Source organism: Somniosus microcephalus, unplaced genomic scaffold (assembly GCF_052327205.1).
Source record: "Somniosus microcephalus isolate GS21.2 unplaced genomic scaffold, FLI_Smic_1.0 unresolved_chr6, whole genome shotgun sequence".
NCBI lineage: Eukaryota > Metazoa > Chordata > Chondrichthyes > Squaliformes > Somniosidae > Somniosus > Somniosus microcephalus.
Window position 1 is genome coordinate 52,182,609 of NW_028225184.1, and position 20,010 is coordinate 52,202,618.

Sequence of the window (20,010 nt, forward strand, 5' to 3'; positions counted from 1 at the left end):
TTCGATTCATTCGTTACAATGTGACACTGTGGGTTGGAATTCCACTTGACTGGTAAAGGAAAATGGGCGGTATCGCTCACTCTGCATGTTCTACACCCCACAGGACATTCAGTTCCATACATGGGGAATACTATAGGTGGCAAATGCGATATCATCCATCTTGCACGATCAAGTAAGACACATTTGTACCCCAGTAATGCAGTTGCTCAAAATTAGCAGTAGCGTTGAGCCGCCCATTCTACGTTAAAATCTATATTCTATTGAAATCAATGATACTAAATATCGGATGGAGCAAATAACAGGCGGCTATTTAAAATACTCCCGTTATGTGCTTCCACCAAAGACGCATTTCTACCCAGGACCCTTTCTGCTTCGACCCTCGCTATTTCGCCTGTCAGTCTACGATTTCCAAATATTTACAGTCCCAGCTTATGGGTGAAGTGGGAGATGGTTGGAGGAGGTTGTCAGTACTGTGTTCATGGAGAGGCGGCAGTAAGCATGGTCTGCGTGTCTGTAATGAACGGATAATGCATGTTGATTAACCCACCTTTCTTCCAGAAGCACACACCCAACAGAACAAAGATGAGAATCAGGCCCACAGCAGAGCGAACACCAGCTTCCAGCGCAAAGGATTTATCTAAGTGAGGTAAAGGGACACAGCGTAACCAAGTTAAACAACAGTTTCTACAAAAAATAGATAATCTGCAGCTTAACAGAAGCCACAGATAGGCAGTGGATCCGGAGTGAATTCCAAAGCAGAAAAAATACATAAGAAATTAAAAGGTTGATATAATATCATAGAATTGCACAGAAAAGAATGAGTCCATTTGGCCCATCGTGCCTGTGAAAGAGCTATACAAATAGTATCACACCTCTGCTCATTCCCCACAGCCCTGCATTTTGTTCTCACTTTCAAGTATATATCCGATTCCCTTTGGAATGTTACTATTTAATCTGCTTCCACCTCACTTTCAGGCAGTGCATTCCAGATTACAACAACTCGCTTGTTTATTTAATAATTTTATCTCACCTCTGTGTTTTGCCAGTGATCTTTAATCTGTGCCTTGTGGTTATCGACACTACTGCCAGTAGAATCAGTTTCTCCTTATCTGCTCTATCGTAAACCCTCATAATTTTGAACCATTCTATTACATCTCCCCTTAACATTCTCTGCTCTAAGGAGAACGGCCTCAGATTCCCTTGTCTCTTCACATAAAATGGCATAGCATTTCCAACACTCGCGATACTTAATGTTAGCGGTTCCTTGGATTTTCACTGTTTCGAAAACGTGCCTCAGATGTTCAAAGTCGTTCACTCCTCCTCTGTTTTTTATAATAAATGACCCGCATTAAATCAGCGCTGCAATATCAGCGAATCAGTAATAAAGTCGGCGGGGGTTTGGCATGCAGTTGACGTCACAATGCATTGGGAGAACATGACGCAGCACGAAGCTGATTCTCATTGTTCGATTGATTAGTTGCCTCGTTCATTCTTTGATTCTTTCATTGGATATTAACCGTGTTCTGGGACAAAGCGACTGTTCCCAGCTGGCGGCAAAAATATAACAGATTGCACGTAAATTAGTCAGTTTCATTCTGTAAGTTTCATTCTGGTCATTGGGTCAAAACTGCGCATGCGAGGAGAGAATGAGTTGAGCTAATTTTTTAGGCGCGGACCTTTGTCACAACATCCTGCTCTCTCCACAGACGCCGACTGAACTGTTGTATATTTCAAACAGCAGATTGTTTGTTTTGCTTATTGCTTACCAGGTTAAAATGACCTTTTGTGAAAGTCGGTGACGTGAATATTTTTTTTTCTCAGCTTCCCTAGGGTTAATCTTGCACTATTATAGAATCGATGAGGAACTACAGGAGAACGCGAGTGAATCAAACTTTTAATCGGAGTTGGAGAAGTAAAACCATCCAATGGTTAGCGCTTTAGTTCTGCCATCAGTCACGCAGTAAGTAGCAAACACTTAATGGAATAAGAGTCAAAGGGTATTCAAGCACTGGTGTAAAAGTGGGCAATGTCACATCGCCCACCTGTTCAGTCCTGTATGACGGGGTGTAAAGTGGGCAGCCTATGAGTCAACATCCAATAAGAATTTTAACATATTGATGTCATTTACATGCCAGTTTTAATCCTTAAACAGAACAACTGATGCAGACTAACTATGATGCAAGCACCCCTTGTGCTGGGGTCCGATAAATACATTGACTCTGTGAATCTCACTCACCTCCTACAGTTATATGTACAGGGTCACTCAGAGCCGATGTTTGCCGCCTTCCGCTCACATCCGCTTTGTACAGGCAGGTGTAACTTCCTCCATCGGAATGACCTATATTCCTGATGGTGAAGGTGAGAGAATTACACCCTGCAGCAGCATGCTGGACATCCGAGTGATTCGTTTCTCCATGTCTGTATAAGTAAAATGTGATGCCAGGAAGCTCCCGTGGGCTTGTACAGTTAAAGGTGACTTCTCCACCCTTCACAAGAACATTGGAATCCATTGATATATTTGGTTTGGGTAGACCTGTAATTCGAAAGGAACAAGTAGTGACCATCGATTCAAAATGCAATATTCTTGAGAACCAAAATATGAATGAGCTGGGCTTGTGTACACAGGGGATAACTGAAACGTTTGGAGAAGACAAGACAGTCGATAATATAGTGAGCAGTGAGGATGATATCAACACACATCAAGGGGACATGATTCTGCTATTCCCATTTACACTTCCTCTAGACCCAGCTTTTGTTTCTTTACTGGTCCCATACCATCTCCTTTTGCATTGTACAATCAGACCTACTGTAATTTAATCTTTCCTGCCTTCCAACCTAACACAGACCTTCCCATTTGATCTTTCCTCCCTTCCCCATTTCACTGCCTCTGCATTTGCTTAAAATGTTTTATAACTCTAAGTTTTCCAGTTCTGAGGAAAGATCATCGATGTGAAACGTTAACACTGTTTCTCTCTCTACAGAGGCTGCCTGGCCTGCTGAGTATTTACAGCATGTTCTGTTTTTATTTCAGGATTACATAGAGAGACTGGTGAAATTGAGAGAAACATGGCAGATGAAATCTAATGCAGATAAGTGTGAAGTGACACAATTTCGTAGATAGAATTAAGAGGGAATGTTTAAACGAAATTGTACAATTTCAAACGTGGTGCAGGAACAGAGGGACCTGGGGTGCACATGCACAAGTCTTTGAATGTGGCGGGATAGGCTGAGGTTACATTTAAAGAAAAGCTGTATCAAACAGAGGCTTAGACTACAAAGTCAAAGAAGATATGCTAAAGCTGTAGGAATCACTGGTTAGAAGCCATGTAGGAATACTGTGTCCCAGAATAGGGCACTACACTTTAGGAAGGATGTCAATGCCTTACAGATGGTGTAAAGGAGATTTACCAGAATGGTTCCAGGGAAGAGGGATTTCAGTTATATTGAGAGACTGGAGAAGCTGTGATTGACTCGTCAGAGCAGAGAAGTTTGAGTAGAGATTTAATAGAGGTGATCAAAATCATGAAGCGTTTAGATAGATTAAATAAGGAGAACGTTTTTCCAGTGACAGCAAGGTAGGTAACCAGGGGACGCAGGTCTGATTGTACAAATCAAACTTCCTCTCCACCTTCTCTGCTCTAAGGAGAACTACCCCAGCTTCTCTACTCTATCCACGTAACTGAGGTCCGTCCTCGCTGGAATCGTCCTCGTAAATCTTCTCTGCCCTTCTCTAAGGCCTTCCAACCCTTCCTAGAGTGCGGTGCCCAGAATTAGACCCAATGCTCCAGTTGAGGCCGAACAAGTGTTTTATAAATGTTTATTATGACATCCTTGCTTTTGTACTTTATGCTGCTATTTAAGAAGTTCAGGATCCCGTATGCTTGTATAACCGTTTTGTCAACCTGCCCTGCCACCTTCAACAATGTGTGCACAAATACCTCCATGTTTCTCTGGTTACACATACACTTTAGCGTTGTAGCTTTTAGTTTTTATTGTCTCCCCTCGTTCTTCGTACCAAATATATCATGTCACACTCTTCCACGTTGATATATTTCGTATTGTTACTGCATCTGTGGTAAATGAATGTAAAGAACAACAGAAATGGATTTCTGCATGTTCTTGTGCCATGAAAGGCTGGTAACTCAATAACGATTGTGACGTGTTTAATTGAAATGTTCGTATCGGCAATTGAGATTCGACAATATGGGAACTGATGGTTTCAAAAAGAAAATAAATCAGTTGGGGATCTTGTTCCAAAATCTGGGCTTATCGCTGAAATTACCATCTTTGATACCAGGAGAAGATATTTTCCTTTGAAATTCACATTTCTGCTAACTTAGTCGAGCCATAACCTGAATAAAAAGAGTGAACAACTCCCATAAACTGTGTGGATTTACATTTCACATCAGGCAGTGCAGAGTTGCTCGGCTGTAGGATGTGGGCTTCGCTGGCAAGGCTGGCATTTAGTGCCCGAACCCAGTAGCCCTTGAGAAGATGATGGTCAGTCTTCTTCTTTAACCCATTTATGCTCCCACAATGCTGTTCGGTATGGACTTCCAAGATTTTGAGCGAGCGACGATGAAGGAACGCCAAATATATTTCCAAGTCAGGATGGTGTGTGACTTGGAGGTGGAACTAGGAGATTATGCTGTTCAGATGCTACGACTGCCATCATCCTTTTTTATGATGGAAGTCGAGGGATTTCGAGGTGCAGACGAAATCCATTGAGTGATATGAAACCTTAAATGTACTTAAGTTAAAATATTTTGCGTATCAGGATGTTTTTGTAAATCTCATTCCGCTGTTTCGGTTATCTGACTGAGAATCTGTAATCTGACAAGGCCACCCACACTGGCGGTGCCTCGTGAGGTGACCATACATTCAGTGGAGTTAAAACTTTGGCAGGAAGAAGCCATTTGACGTTAAACATTCCACTGTGGTAGTTCCAGACATTTAGTGAGTAAAATTGGAAATCAGGGTCAGATTTTGCGTGATTTTAAGAGATAGCCGGCCGCCCCCTGTCAGAATGTGTTGTCTTCACATCGCTAAATATCCAATCTCTCAGCTCCATCAAACAGCATTCCCTCAGTACTCAGTCACAGGGACAATGGTAAACTAGCACGATATTAGATTCCATTTAAGTCAATGGAGGGTATAATTGGGCGGAGAGTAAAATGGTAGTTCGATCCCTATCCGCCTCTTTTCCACCTGGAGGATGTGGTTAAAGTTACCCTCCAAGTGTCGCCATGGACTGTGAGCTCATGTTTTTCGTCGGGATTGAATGCACAACATTCAGACGCAATGGAGTATAAATTCGTCTTGTACAGTAGCCTAAAGCAGGCGATAGCTCAACATCAGCACGTTTTACACATCGCCGGATTTCCATTTCAATTGCCTGCAATGGAATCAGAAATCTGTCGGGTGTGAATCGGGCGGCTGTTTCGCTTTCGCCTGTTTTGCGCTAATTCCCGTGAGGAATGTCACAGTATCTCCAGTAATGCCCTTTGCGGTGAGCAGGTGCACAGCGAGTGATTGCAGGGCATGTTACATGAATCCTGTCAAGAGTTGAGGAATCAGATTCAAACCTAGCCCCACTATGTATGAAAGGAGGGAGAGAGGAAACGAGGAACTACAGGCCAGTTAGCCTGACATCAGTAGTAGGGAAATAGTTCGAATCTGTTATTGAGGAAATGGTAATAGGTCACTCAGAAAATACAAATAGCATTGACAGAGTCAACACGGATTTATGAAAGTGAAATCATGTATGACAAATCTGGTGGAGTTTTTTGAAGTTGTAAATGGCAGAATTGATAAGGGGGAATCAGTGGAGGTGGTGTATTTGAATTTTCAGAAGGCATTCGATAAGGTGCCAAACACGAGGTTACTAAACAGAATTAGGGCTCATGGGATTGGGGATAATATATTTGCATGTATTGAGGATTGGTTAACGGACAGAAAACAGAGAGTTGCAATAAAAGATTCATTTTCGGGTTGGCAGGCTGTAACAAGTGGGGTTATGTAAGGATCTTTGCTTGGGCCTCAGCTTTTCACAATCTACATCAATGGTTTGGATTAGGGGACCAATTGTAATATATTCAAGTTTGCTGATGATACAGAGCTGGTGCAACTTAAGGTGTGAGGAGAATGCAAGAAGGCTTCCAGGTGATATAGACAGGCAAAGTGAGTGGGCAGGGACAGGGCAAATGGAACAGAATGTGGAGAAGTGTGAGTCTAGATCCAAGGTCCACAGTCTCAGGTTAAGGTTTCGGCCATTTAGGAATGAGATGAGGAGAAATTTTTACACTGGCTGGATGATAAATCTTTGGAATTCAGTACGCCATAGGGCTGTGAAGGCTCAGTCGTTGAGTATATTCAAGACAGAGGTAGATAGATTTTTGAATATTAAGGGAATCAAGGGATATGTGGATAGTGCAGGACAGTGGAGGTGCTGTAGAAGATTGCAAATGATCCTACTGAATGGCAGAGCAAGCTTGAAGGGCCAAATGGCCTTTCCTGCTCCTGTGTCTTATATCCTTATGTTCTTAAAACCAATTCTGTTTTATTCCTCTCTCCAAATATTAAACCATTAATTCAGTTACAGTGATAGAAGCATGATTTTATAAACATACCAAGAGTGCTGGAAAAATACTAAAATCCTCTGCTCCCTGTCACTCACCTGCTACAGTGACCATCACAGACTCACTGCGCTGAGTTTCTAACCCCCTTCTATTGACGAAGGTCCCATATTTGCACTGGTAACGCCCTCCTTGGTCAGTACTGTTAACCGGGATTGTTAAAATGTTGTCCTTTCTGATCATTTGATCAGATTGCAGGTATTGATTATCTTTGTATAAGTAGAATGTTTGCCTCGATAATCTCCGGTCACATTGCAGGTAATGGTGATCGCCTCTCCTACTACATACACCCCACTCGGTTGATCAAGTGATATCATTGGTGTAGTTAGCGGATCTGTGGTAAAATAAATATAAAGTACAGTTAGAAATGGATCTGCGGATTTCCACGTGCAGTGCAAGGTTGGGAACTCATTGATGATTGTGCGGTGTTGAAGCACAGTTTCCCATCGGATACAGAGATTCCGCAATAGGGGAGTTCGGGAATTGATTATAAAAAAAGATTGACTTGCATTTCTCTAGCGCCATGCATAACCATTGGACGTCCCAAAGCAGTTTACAGCCAATTTAGTAATCTTGAAGTGTATTCGCTGTTGTTATGTGGGAAATCAAATGGTGGTGCCAAAGAACCAAAATCCGCTCAAGTTCTCGGTCCAAAGTCCGGTTTCAGGCCAGAGATTTTACTCGGGGATGCGAGCGGAACAAGGAAATGGTTGCTTTGAAATGCCCAGTGCTGTTACTTTAGCAAGGTGAAGATGAGATCAGAGAGAGTGAAAGTCTTCATTATTCCCATAGCAGCGACTGGTACCACTGCAAGTATGATACCCCCGCCAACAGAAGGCAGTAAGCAACCAATCTAAGCGAGGCTTTGAGTGTCACACTTTTGAAATAATTTAGCCGTTTTTGCGAGCACACAATTATTTTTATAATTACCATTGTGGTTGTCGCTGGCATGTCCAGCAACTACTGTCAATCCCTAGTTTCCCCTCCAGAAGGTGTGGGTGGCCTTCTAATTGAACCTTAGTGAGGCCAGTGTGGTCAAAGTGCACAACAATGTAATGAATTGTAAGGCTTGGACGTACCAACGATGAAGGAACAGCAATATATGTCCAAGTCAGGATGGTGTGTGACTTGGAGGGGAACTTTGAGGCGGTGATGTTCCCATGTACCTGCTGCCCTTGTCCTTCTAGGAGGAATAGAACGCTGGTTTGGGAGGAGCAGCCGCAGAAGCCTTGGTGACTTGCTGCAGTGCATATTGTAGATGGGAAACACTGCAGCGACTTTGCGCCGGTGGTGGACAGAGTGAATGTTTAATGTGCTGCATGGTTTGCCAATCAAGTGAGCTGCGTTGTCTTGGATTGTGTCACGCTTCCTGATTTGCAGCTGCTCTCACCCAGAGATGTGGAGAGTATTCAATCACACTCTGGAGCTGTGCAAGGAGATGGTGGAAAGGCTTTGTGGAGTCAGGAGGTGAGACACTCGCCGCAGAATTCCCTGCCTCAGACCTGCTCTAGTAGCCACTGTGTTTATTTGAAGGTGAATTTGGAGTGGATGTTGTTCCCATGCACCTGCTGCCCTTGTCCTTCTGGCTGGTGGAGGTCCTGTGTAAGTGAAATGCTGACGAAATGCAATGAAGAGAGAGATATGGAAACCCACAAAGTACTTCGATTAAAATATCACACATAATAGGATCATTTTGAAAGTCTTGGCACGCAGATTCTGTTCTCGGACAGAGAAACCTGTAATCTGTTATGGCCAGCCCATCTAGAAAGCTTCTTGAGCTGACACTACACTCAGTGGAGTTAAATCCCACACGCTGTGCTTTCATTGTGGCAATAAAATTTAAAGTTTAAACATGAAGTGGGACATTTTTTTGGAGGCGGATCCTTGAACATAGTGTTTATGATTCGATTTTATACACATAATTAAATGGAAAGCTTTATCAGGCAGGGCTGAAAACGGGCGGCCGAATCGCTAGCGCCCGTTTTGAGCTACCGCCCGTGACGAATTTCATCGCCTTATCTCCAGTAATGCTCTTTGTCGGTAATGGATTCACATCAATTGAACACAGGTCCAGAATTACATGAATCCTTTCGAGAATTGATCAATAGGTTCAAAACCCATTCGGTTTCTTCCTCTATCCTAATATTAAAACATTCATGTTGTTCCAATGATTAAAGCATGATTTTATAAAAATTCCAAGAGCTTGATAAAATCATACAAAATCCATTGATCCCTGTCACTCACCTGCTAAAGTGACCGTCACAGACTCGCTACGATGAGATTCTAACCGTCTTCCCTTGACAGAGGTTTTATAATGGCACTGGTACCGCCCTCCCTGGCCTTTACTGGTAACTGGGACTTTTCCAATGTTGTCCTTTCTGATATTTTGATAGGATTGCAGATATTGATTATCTTTGTAAAAGTAGAACAATTTATCTCGATAATCTTCAGTCAAGGTGCAGGAAATGGTGACCGTCTCTCCTACTACATACACCCCACTCGGTTGATCAAGAGTTATCACTGGTGTTGTTAGCGGAGCTGTGGTGAAATAAACAGAAAGTACAATTAGAAATGCATCTGGGGATTTTCATGTAAAGCGCAAGGTTGGGATCTCAATGATGATATATATCCAAGTCAGGCTGATTTGTGACTTGGAGGTGAACTTGGAGGTGGTGGTGTTCCCATGCGCCTCCTGCACTTATCCTTCTAGGTGGGAGAGGTTGCAGGTTTGGGAGGTGCTGCCGAAGAAGTCTTGGTGACTTGCTGCAGTGCAACTTGTAGATGGTAAACACTGCAGACACTTTGTGCTGGTGGTGGATAGAGTGACTGTTTAAAGTGCTGCATAATTTGCCAATCAAGTGACCTGCTTTGTCTTGGATTGTGTCACGCTTCCTGAGTTGCAGCTGCTCTCATCCAGAGATGTGGAGATTATTCAATCCCACTCTTGACTTGTGCAAAGAGATGGTGGAAAGGCTTTGTGGAGTCAGGAGGTGAGACACTCGCCACAGAATTCCCTGCCTCCGGCCAGCTCTAGTAGTCACAGTGTTTATGTGGAGGTGAATTTGGAGTGGATGTTGCTCCCATGAGTCTGCTGCCCTTGTCGTTCTGGCTGGTGAAGGTCCCGTGGAATTGAAATACTATCGAAATGCAATGCAGGGAGAGAGATGGAAACCTACGAGATAATTAGATTAAAATATCGTGCATATCAAGATCTTATTGAAAATCTCAGCACGCAGATTCTCCTGTCAGCTTGCAGAGCTTCTTGAGATGACAGTACACTCAGTGGGGTTAAATCCCTGGCGCCGTGCTGTCATTGTGGCACTAATCGTTGATTGTTCGAACCTCTAGTGATAAACATTTTCTTAGGCGGATCCTTGAATCAGGCGGCCGCAATTTGATTTTGTACACATAATTAAATGGAAAACATAATCAGGCGGGTCATAAAATGAGCGGCAAATCGCTATCGCCCATGTAATGCTACCGCAGGCCATATGTTTCATTCTCCGATATTGTCATTATGTGAGAGACAAGCAGTGATATCCGATTGTATTACAGTGAAAAAATTGATTCTTACCCATTACCGTTACCTCCACGGTATCACTTCGGTCTGAGGTTATCTGCCGCTCTGACATTGTTCCCTTATACACACAGGAGTAATCTTCTGACCCAGTCCCCATGCTGTCCGTGATGTCAAAGATGACCGCGGATTCCCATGAATTGGCTTTGACCATTTTGATTGGATTATTTTGCCCTCCTCTGTACAAATAGAACATGCTCCCTGAATATGGAGATCGGGCTCTACAGGTAACTCTGACCATCTCCCCTCTCACAAATATTTGATCCAGAAGGTTAAGTGATATTAATGGTTTGTGAGGATGAGCTGTGAGGATAACAAGAAATCAATATCCCGCCGGGCGTGAACGGTTCTGCAATACGCTTTTCACCCCAGACTATTATACTCTCCTTGAAGTCAAATGAAAGTAATTTCCGAAAGGTTGCGACCCAATCAGCCGACCCGATTTTACGTTGTACTGAAGTAAATTAATGGTAAAATCGGGCGGAGTGTAAATCGTGAAACCGGCCCGAAACAAGCTCTTTCCCGCTTGGTGGATTTGCTCACAATTGCCCACCATGAGCTGTAAGCTGTGAGCTGGATATAGCCAGGACAATGTAAATGACCACCGGCCAGTTTTCTGCTGAGCGAGTAGGTTTAATATCACACACAATGGAATCGGATAGCGTAAAAACGTGCAGCCGATTCACTTTCGTCTTTTTTGCTCCTCCACCCGAGACAAATTTCAGGTGCAATATCTCAGTATTGCTGTTAATAACAGTAGATGCACAGCGGTGTATTCAGGGCCATTGTTACACGGATCCTGTCAAGCTTTGAGCAATGAGATCAAAGGCCATTCGCTTTTATTCCTTTCTCCTAACGTTAAACATTTCATTTTGGTATTGTGAATAACACATGGATTTTTGAAAATCCCAAGCATGTTGCATAGACATATTAATAAACTCTGCCCCCTGTTACTCACCTACTATTGTCAGCGTAATAGCCTCACTCAGCGGGGAAAATAATTGCCTTCCCTTGAAGGAGATTCCATACTGGCATTGGTACCGCCCTCTTTGGTTACGCTGTGTAATCAGGAATGTTGCAATGTTGCCTTTGTTACGATTGGGCTAGAGGACAGCATTGGGCCATCTCTGTCAAAGTAGAAGGCTTTATTGCGATAATCTCCGGTCACAGTGCAGGTAATGGTGACCCTCTCTCCTACTACATACACCCCACTCGGTTGTTCAAGAGACATCACTGGCTTTGTTAGCGGATCTGAGGTAAAATTGACGGAAAGCACAATTAGAAATAGATCTGCGGTTGTTCATGTCATTTGTTCACTCAAAAGTGATTGTGCTACGTTGGAGGGAAGTCCTTTCATTGGGGACTGAGATTCCACAAAAGTGGAGTTCGGGACCTGATTAAAAGCAAGAGAAAACTTGCATTTATATAGCACCTTTCAGGAACTCAGCAACTCCTAAATCGCTTCACAGACAATGTAATACTTTGGAGCTCAAGTCACAGCTGAAATGTAGGAAATCAAATGGCAGAGTCAAAGAAAATAAATCAGCTTCGATTCTCTTTCCAAAGTCAGATATTAGGCCAGAAAAGTTACTCTGGAATACAGGCGGAACAAGGAAAATGCTTAATTGGGCATCGCTATTTCTGCTAATTTAGCGAAGATGAACATGTGGTAAGATTACTGAACCTCCACGTTAACTCTGCGGATTCGCATTTCAAATAATGGAGTTATTTCGGTGGTCCCAAAATATTTTTGAATCATTCCAGATGAGGCCGCTGATGGTAAGGCCGTCATTTGTTCCCTATATCAAGTTGGCCTTGAGAAGATGGGGGTGGTTATTCTTCTTGATCCGACGCAATCTGTGTGGGGAAGGTGCTCACACAGTGCTCCCGCAGGGAGTTCCACGGTTTAATGCTATGAAAAATGAAGGAATTACAATATATTTCCAAGTCAGGATGGTCTGAGAGTGGGAGGGGTGCCTGGTGGTGATGGTGTTCCCATACACCTGAAGCTCTTGTCTTCTGGTTGGTGGAGGTCGCTGGTTTGGAATTGTGTAATTGTCCTCCGGAGGTCTATTACTGTCCTCCTCATTGCTCACTATATTTCCGAGTTTCCTCTCGTCTGCCAACTTTGAGACTTATGATCTGTATAACCAAGTCCAGGTCATTACTATGCATCAAAAATGTATTCCCTCTTGAATGTTGCTATTGAATATGTCTCCAGCACCCTTCCAGGCTTGGCATTCCAGATCACAACATCTCGCCGTGTAACACAGTGCTCTTTAGTTCCTCTCTGGATCTTTTGCCAATGGTCTTAAATCTGTGCCTTTGGTTCAGTTTCTATTTTATTTACTCTGTCGATAACCCTTATAATTTTGAACATCTCTATTGAGCCGCCCCTTATTCTTTTCAGCTTTAAGGTACAAAACCATCTCACCTAGTCTCTCCAGATAAATAAAAAACCTACCAGTTGTGATATTGCAAAAACGCTGCCCGTCTCACTCACCTGTTACTGTTACTCACACCGAGGCACTAAGTGAGGACCATGTCCATTGCTCGTTGACAAGGTATCCATACTTGCACTGGTAATCTCCTTGCTGATATCTGCTGGTTGACGCAATGTCAGACACTCTGCTGGTAGTGGGAAATGGAAGTTTGCCCCCATCTTTATAAAAGGTATAATCGCTACCCGGGGAATTTATGTCGCCATTGCAGGTAATTGTGATGTTCTCTCCGGGTAAATACACGCCAGATTCTTCATTCAGGGTAATTTCAGGTTTCAGCTGAAGTTCTACGGTAAAAATCATGCTAAACATTTATAAAGCATTGACTTGCTGGCAGCTGGAGTATAGTGTAGTGTTCCGGGCACCAAACTTTAAGAACGATGTCAAGGACTTGTATAGGGTAAAGTGAAGGTTTACCAGGATGATCCGGGGGTGAGGGACTTCAGTTACGTGGAGAGATTGCAGAATCTGCGATTGTGCAGAGAAGGTTAAGGGAGAACCTTATTGGTGTATTCTAAATTAAGAGGGGTAAGTTTGAGCAAATAGGGAGAATCTGTATCCTCTGGAAACTGGGTCCATAAATAGAGCTCAGTGACTTAAAATAAATGAGAAAGGAACAAGAAGGGACCGGCGGAGAATTTCTTCACTCAGATGATTTTAAGATTGGTAAAGCAATAAGTGAAAAGGTGCTGGATACAGATTCCACCGGAACACTCATGATTCAATTGGACATGTATTGAAGGGCGCTAATGTCCAGCTTTAATTTAAAACCTGGGGTGTGGGACACAATTGTACAGCTCTTTCACACAGCTTTCACAGACATGATGGGTGCAGTGGATTACTTCTGTTCCTGAGAGACGGTATCATGCTATGAATTTAAGCTCTACCGAAATAGAAAGGGATTGATGTTAGTGACCTGCTTTTGTGATGGCGTTGTTCGCCGACAGAAGGCGCTAATGCACTTTTCAGGGCATCTAAAGTTGCAAGCAAATGGTGGGATAACCCATCAAAGCGAGTGGAGAAACATCTTAGAATTCTCCATCTTTGTGATGTGCGAAGTTCAGTGCAGTAAGTGTTTATCACTCTCTCGTCTCTGAGTCAGATGATTGTGGGTTCGAGCCCCATTCCAAACACTGGAGCTCATAATCTGGGCCGACACGCCCACTGCAGTACTGAGGGAGTGATGCACTGTGGAGATACCAAACCTTGGATGAAACTTTAACCCGAGGTCCTTACCTTCCTCACAGGTGAATGGTAAATATTCCCTGGCACTTTCTGCAGAGCAGGGAGGTACTTGTGCTCTCTTGTGTCAATGGAGCAGGAGGTGGTGTTCGTGCTCAGAACGAGTTCAGATAGGGCATATGGGGAGATGGGAGATAATAGGAAATAAAATGCAATTCAAGTTCAGGGCAGGGTGAACGGGATAAGGGGATGGTTTCTTTTGCAGGGCAAGGGAAGCAGTTGAAGGATCAGTGGCATCTGAGTGGATGACTTTAGGAATAGAGGAGTGTACTGAGATGAAAATTTCTAGGGGAGGTGATGGTGGGTTTGGGTGTTAGAGGAGGGAGAGGTTTAGGAACACAGCCGAGCTCCGAACACACGGGGTGGGGAGAGAAACTGACATGGGAACTGAAAACACTGAGGACAAGGAGTCGCTCAATGAACAGGTCCTGGGATGAAAGGGAGAAAGCATATCTTAGTAAGAGACTCGGATGGGACTGGAGTTTTTAAGGCAACTATGTCTTGCGGAGAGACCAGGAGCGTGGATCATGTTGAGGGGGTGAATGTAAGTGTAGGTAACAGATGAGCAAGAGTAGAGTCTGCGCTGAGATTTGGTGATTAGGGCCACAGTGCTACCACAGGTGCTAGAATGTGGAAGCACGTCGGGAGGCTTCAGCGAGGTTCAAGATGTTGCCATTGTGAGTCAAGTCTCAGGCAAAGCCAATAGATCAAAGCAATTCAGCAATCACCCACATGGATTGCAACTGCCTTGTTTGTTTGCATTACATTATACGGCAGCACAGAAACAGGTCATTCGACCCATTAATTCCATGTCTGCTGTTATGCTCTACACGATCCTCCTCCCACCCTCTCCTTCTGACCCCATCAACATATCCTTCTCCTCAACTAGCGAGTTCCATATTCTAACTACTCTCTGGGTAAAGAGGTTTTTCCTGGATTCCCTATTAGATTCATCAATGACGATCTTATGTTGATGGACCTTAGAACTGGTCTCCCACGGAAGTGGAAAAATGTTCTCTACAACTGCCCTATCAAACCCGTTCATAATCCTAAAGAGCTTTTTCACATCACCCCTTCGTCTTTATATACCTAGAGAAAAGTGCCCGAGCCTTTTCAATCTCTTCTGATAGTTACATTATTTCAGGTCTGGTATCATCGTAGTAAATATACATTGCACCTTCTCCAGTGCCTCTATATCCAGTTTATAATATTAAGACCAGAACTTTTGAGAGTGCTCCAATGTGGTCTGCCTTAAGAAATGAATCCCAGGGCGTTCTTTGTTTTGTTATGTGTTAATTAAATTGTGTCTCAAATTTTAGTGATTTGTGCCCTGTTCCCCCAGATTCCTCTGCTCTTCAACCCCATTTTGGAAATTAGTTTCTACGTAGTAAGTGTTATCCTGATTTCACTTACATATGTTGATCCACGTATATCCTTCCACTTCACACTTTGTACATATATATAATAATAGTGAACAATTAATCCGGATGGAAATTGGTAGCGGTGCTGGTTGACACATTGAACAACCCAAGGGGATAGTGGTGAATTACTTGACTGGGATGGATAAATAGATTGTGTGATTAGGCTTCAGCAAGAGTGATGGGTGTCGTGATCAGCAACAGAGCAGGAGCGGGAGTGGGCGTTGCTGCTCGTATGAAAAGATTGACAGAAATCTCGATGGACCTTTCAGAGAATGCCAGGAGAGGCATAGAATGCCGCTGTGAATTGTTCACCAATAAATCATTCATGCAAATTAAGGAGAGTGGAATGCCAGGGAAGCTGGTTAAAAAGGGACTTGAGTTGTTAACAAAATTATACACAGGTTAGATCAAAAAAGTCATCGTAATATTAAGTCGAGCATTTGTCCGGTAAAGCGCATGGAATTGAAGACAAATTAGTGACATTGGTACTGAATTGATTAGCAGTTACGAATCATAGAGTAGCGATAATGTGTCTGTAATCTAACTGGCAAAAAGTGACAAGTGGTGTCCCCAGGATTCTGTAATGCGGCCTCGTGTTTTAACTGCATTGATCTATGAGTTACAGGAACGAATAAAGTTCCAGATATCCAACTCCACTGACGGCACTAAGCTGTATATTCTGGCGATAGCAGCAGACCGTTGTAATGGGACATTGCTACCTTAATGAGTGGGCAAAACTCTGGGCAATTTAGTTCAGTGTCGGGGGCTGTTTGGTCAACCAATTTCGACCTAAGCAAGATATATATTACACCTGGAATACTGTGAGCACTTCAGCAAACCACACCATAATTAGCATATAGGAACATAGGAATCGAACTAGGCCATTCAGTCCCTCGAGCCTGTTTCTGCCATTCAATTCAATCATTGCTGATCGGTATCCTTACTCCTTCTAACTTCTAGCAGATTTCAGTGAACAATTCTGTACTTTCAACATAAAGGAAGCACGGTGGCATAGTGGTTAGCACTGTTGCCTCACAGTGCCAGGGACCCAGGTTCAAATCCGGCCTTGGGTGATTGCCTGTGTGGAGTTTGCACTTTCTCCCCGTGTTTGCGTGGGTTTTACTCCGGGTGCTCTGGTTTCCTCCCACAGTCCAAAGATGTGTGGGTGAGGTTGATTGGCAATGATAAAAAAGTGGCCCTTAGTGTTAGGGGGGATTAAATACGCGGGGTTACAGGGATAGAGCTTGTGTGGGATGGCTGTCGCTGAACGGACCGGGTGCTAGGGTTTGGATGATCAACCATGATCTCGTTGAATGGCCTGCTCCTATCTTCTATGTTTCTAAAACAAACAACATAATCCCTCTATAACGTGGAGAGCAGATTTATTTATTAACAGTCGAAATGATGTCTGAAAAATATATTTTGATACTGGAAATTAACTTTGAAAATATGGCTGAGAATGTATTTCTGAAGTTCAACAGCATTACCTGTAGGAGATATAAAACATTGTTAGACTTTTTCTGGGTGTCAAAACAAGAGGTTGTATAGCGAGGGACCAATAGATTGTGGTTTTGATGAAAACAAATAAAACAAACGGCGGATATATAAAAAAGTACAAGCACCAGTTAGTTAAATATTTTTAGAAGCTCGTAGAAGTTTGGAAATTTTTTTAAAATGTAATTAAAATGGAAGAGACTGAAAGAGGTTAATGTGGGCGTGGCTTAGATTTCACTGCTTTTGTGGGCGTGTCTTCACTTACTCATTGGCTGTACGCTGCACTCTTGGCCTTAGTGATGTCATATGCTGCCCACAACTAAGCAGTGCCGAAGAGCAAGTCTCAGTTCTCTGCAGCTCCATCGAGACTGACCGCAATTTTTGGGCCTTCATTTCATTCATATGGCCCACTGCCCAGAACTGAATGCAGTTCCACCAGACGGGGTCTATCATAGAGAATATAAGCAGGAGTACGCCATTCGTTCCATCGAGCCTGCTCCAACATTCAATATGATCATGGCTGTTCCTCTATCTCAATACCATATTCCCACTCTCTCGTCATATCCCTTGGTGCCTTTTGTGTCTAGAAATCTATCTCTCTCCTTCTTAAATATATTCTGTGCTATGGCCTCCACAGCCTTCTCTGGTGGAGATTTCCAGAGGTTCAACACCCTCTGATGAAGAAGTTTTTCTTCATCTCAGTTCTAAATGTCCTACCCCGTATACTCAGTCTGCGACCCCTCGTTCAAGTCCCCACAGTCAGTGGAAACATCCTCCCTGCACCCAGTCAAACCCTGTCAGAATTTTATACGTTTCAGTGAGATTCCCTCTCATTCTTCTAAACTCTAGCGACTACAGGCCTAGTCGACCCAATCTCTCCTCATACGGCAGTTCTACCATCACAGGAACCTGTCTGGTGAACCTTCGCTGCACTCCCGCTAGGGCAAATAAATCCTTTCTTAGGTAAGGAGACAAAAACTGCACACAGTACTCAAGGTGAGGTCGCACCACGGCCCTGTATAACTGTAGTAAGACATCCTTGATCCTGTGCTCAAACCTCTTGCAATGAAGGCCAACATGCCATTTTCCTTCCTAACCGTTGCTGGACCTGCATGTTTACTTTCAGCGACTGGTGTACAAGGACACCCAGGTCCCTTTGTACATCAACATTTTCCAATCTATTACCTTTAAAGTAGTACTCTGCCGTTCTGTTTTTCATACCTAAGTGGATAACTTCACATTTATCCACGTTATACTGCATCTGCCATATATTTGCCCACTCACTCAACCTTTCTAAATCGCCTTGAAGCCTCTTTGCATTCTCCTGACAAATCACAATCCAACCTGGCTTTGTGTCATCAGAAAACTTCACAATAATACATTTTGTCCCTCATCCAAATCATTGGTATATTTTGTGAATTGTTGGGGCCACAGCACTGATCTCTGCGGTACCCCAATAGTCTCTGCCTGCCACCCCGAAAAAGACCCATTTATTCCTACTCTCTGTTTCCTGTCTATAACCAATTAACAATCCATGCCAGTATATTACCCCCATCACATATACTTACTTTTGCACACAAAACTGTTATATGAGACTTTATCAAGGCCACCAGAAAAGCCAAATGCGACACATCCACTAGGTTTCCCTTATCTATTCTACCAATTACATCCTTAGAAAACTCCAGTAGGTTTGTCAAACACAATTTCCCTTTCATAAATCCATGTTGACATTTTCTAATCCCGTTAAAATTTCCATGTGTCCGATTACCACATCCTTTATAATAGACTCCAGTATTTTACCTACTGCTGATGTTAGGCTAACCGGTCTGTAGTTCCCGGTTTTCTCTCTCCCTCTATTTTTAAATAGTGGGGTTACATTTGCCACCCTCAAATCTGCAGAAATTGTTCTATAATCTATAGAATTATGGAAGATGACAACCGATGCATCCACAATTTCCATGGCTACCTATTATGGTACTCTGGGATGCAGATTATCAGATGCTAGGGATTTATCGGCTTTCAGTCCCTTTAATTTCTCCAGCATTACTTTTTTACTAATACTAAATTATTTAATTCCTCGTTCTGCCTAGACCTCAGGTACCCTACAATTTCTGGGATGTTATTAATGTGCTCTTACGTGAAGACAGAAAAAAGTATTGTTTGATTGCCCAGCCATTTCTTTGTTCCCCATTATAAACTCGCCCGTTTCTGGCTGTAAGGGACCTACATTTTTCTACACTAATCGTTTTCTTTTTAGATACTTGTGGAAGCTTTTGCAAACCGCTTTTATGCTCCTTCCAAGTTTACTCTCATACTCTATTTTCCCCTCTTTATCAAACTCTTGGTCCTTTTCTACTGAACTCTAAGCTGCTCCCAATCCTCAGGCTTGCTACTTCTGGCAACTCTATATGGATTCTCTTTGGAGCTAATTCTATCCTAAATTTATTTGCTTATCCATTGTTGGGCCGCTTTTTCTTTTCGGTTTTTGCACCAGAAAGGAATTTATAACTTTTGCAATTCTTGCTTTCGTTACTTAAACGTTAATCATTGCAATCCACTGTCATGCAATTAAATTAAGCTCCCAAATCTATTATATCCAACTCCCTCCTCATATTTCGTACTTTGCTTTGTTTAGATTAAGGACCCTACTTTCGGATTAGAAACATAGAAACATAGTAGATAGGAGCAGGAGTAGGCCATTCGGCCCCTCGAGCCTGCTCTGCCATCCAATGCGATCATGGCTGATCATCCAAATTCAGAACCCGGCCCCTGCTTTCTCCCCATACCCCTTGATCCCTTTAGCCTTAAGAAATATATCCAACTCCTTCTTGAATATATTTAATGTATTGTCCTCTACTGCCTTCTGTGATAGAGAATTCCACAGGTTCACCACTCTCTGGGTGAAGAAATTCCTCCTAATTTCTGTCGTAAATGGCCTACCGCTTATCCTTAGACTGTGACCCCTGGTTATGGACTCCGAGACCATCGGGAACATCCTCCCTGCATCTAGTCTGTCCAGACCTGTCAGAATTTTATAACTTTCAATTAGATACCCTTTCATTCTTCTAAACTCCAGTGAGTACAAGCACAATCGACCCAATCTTTCCTCATCCGTCATTCCTGCCATCCCAAGTGTCAGC

At 43.1% G+C, this 20,010-nt stretch overlaps 1 pseudogene; it reads right to left on the minus strand.

Annotated features, from left to right (window-relative positions):
• Nucleotides 1–1,949: 1,949 nt before the first annotated feature.
• On the minus strand, nt 1,950–10,366 carry LOC147087301 (leukocyte immunoglobulin-like receptor subfamily B member 3; annotated as a pseudogene).
• Nucleotides 10,367–20,010: the final 9,644 nt, after the last annotated feature.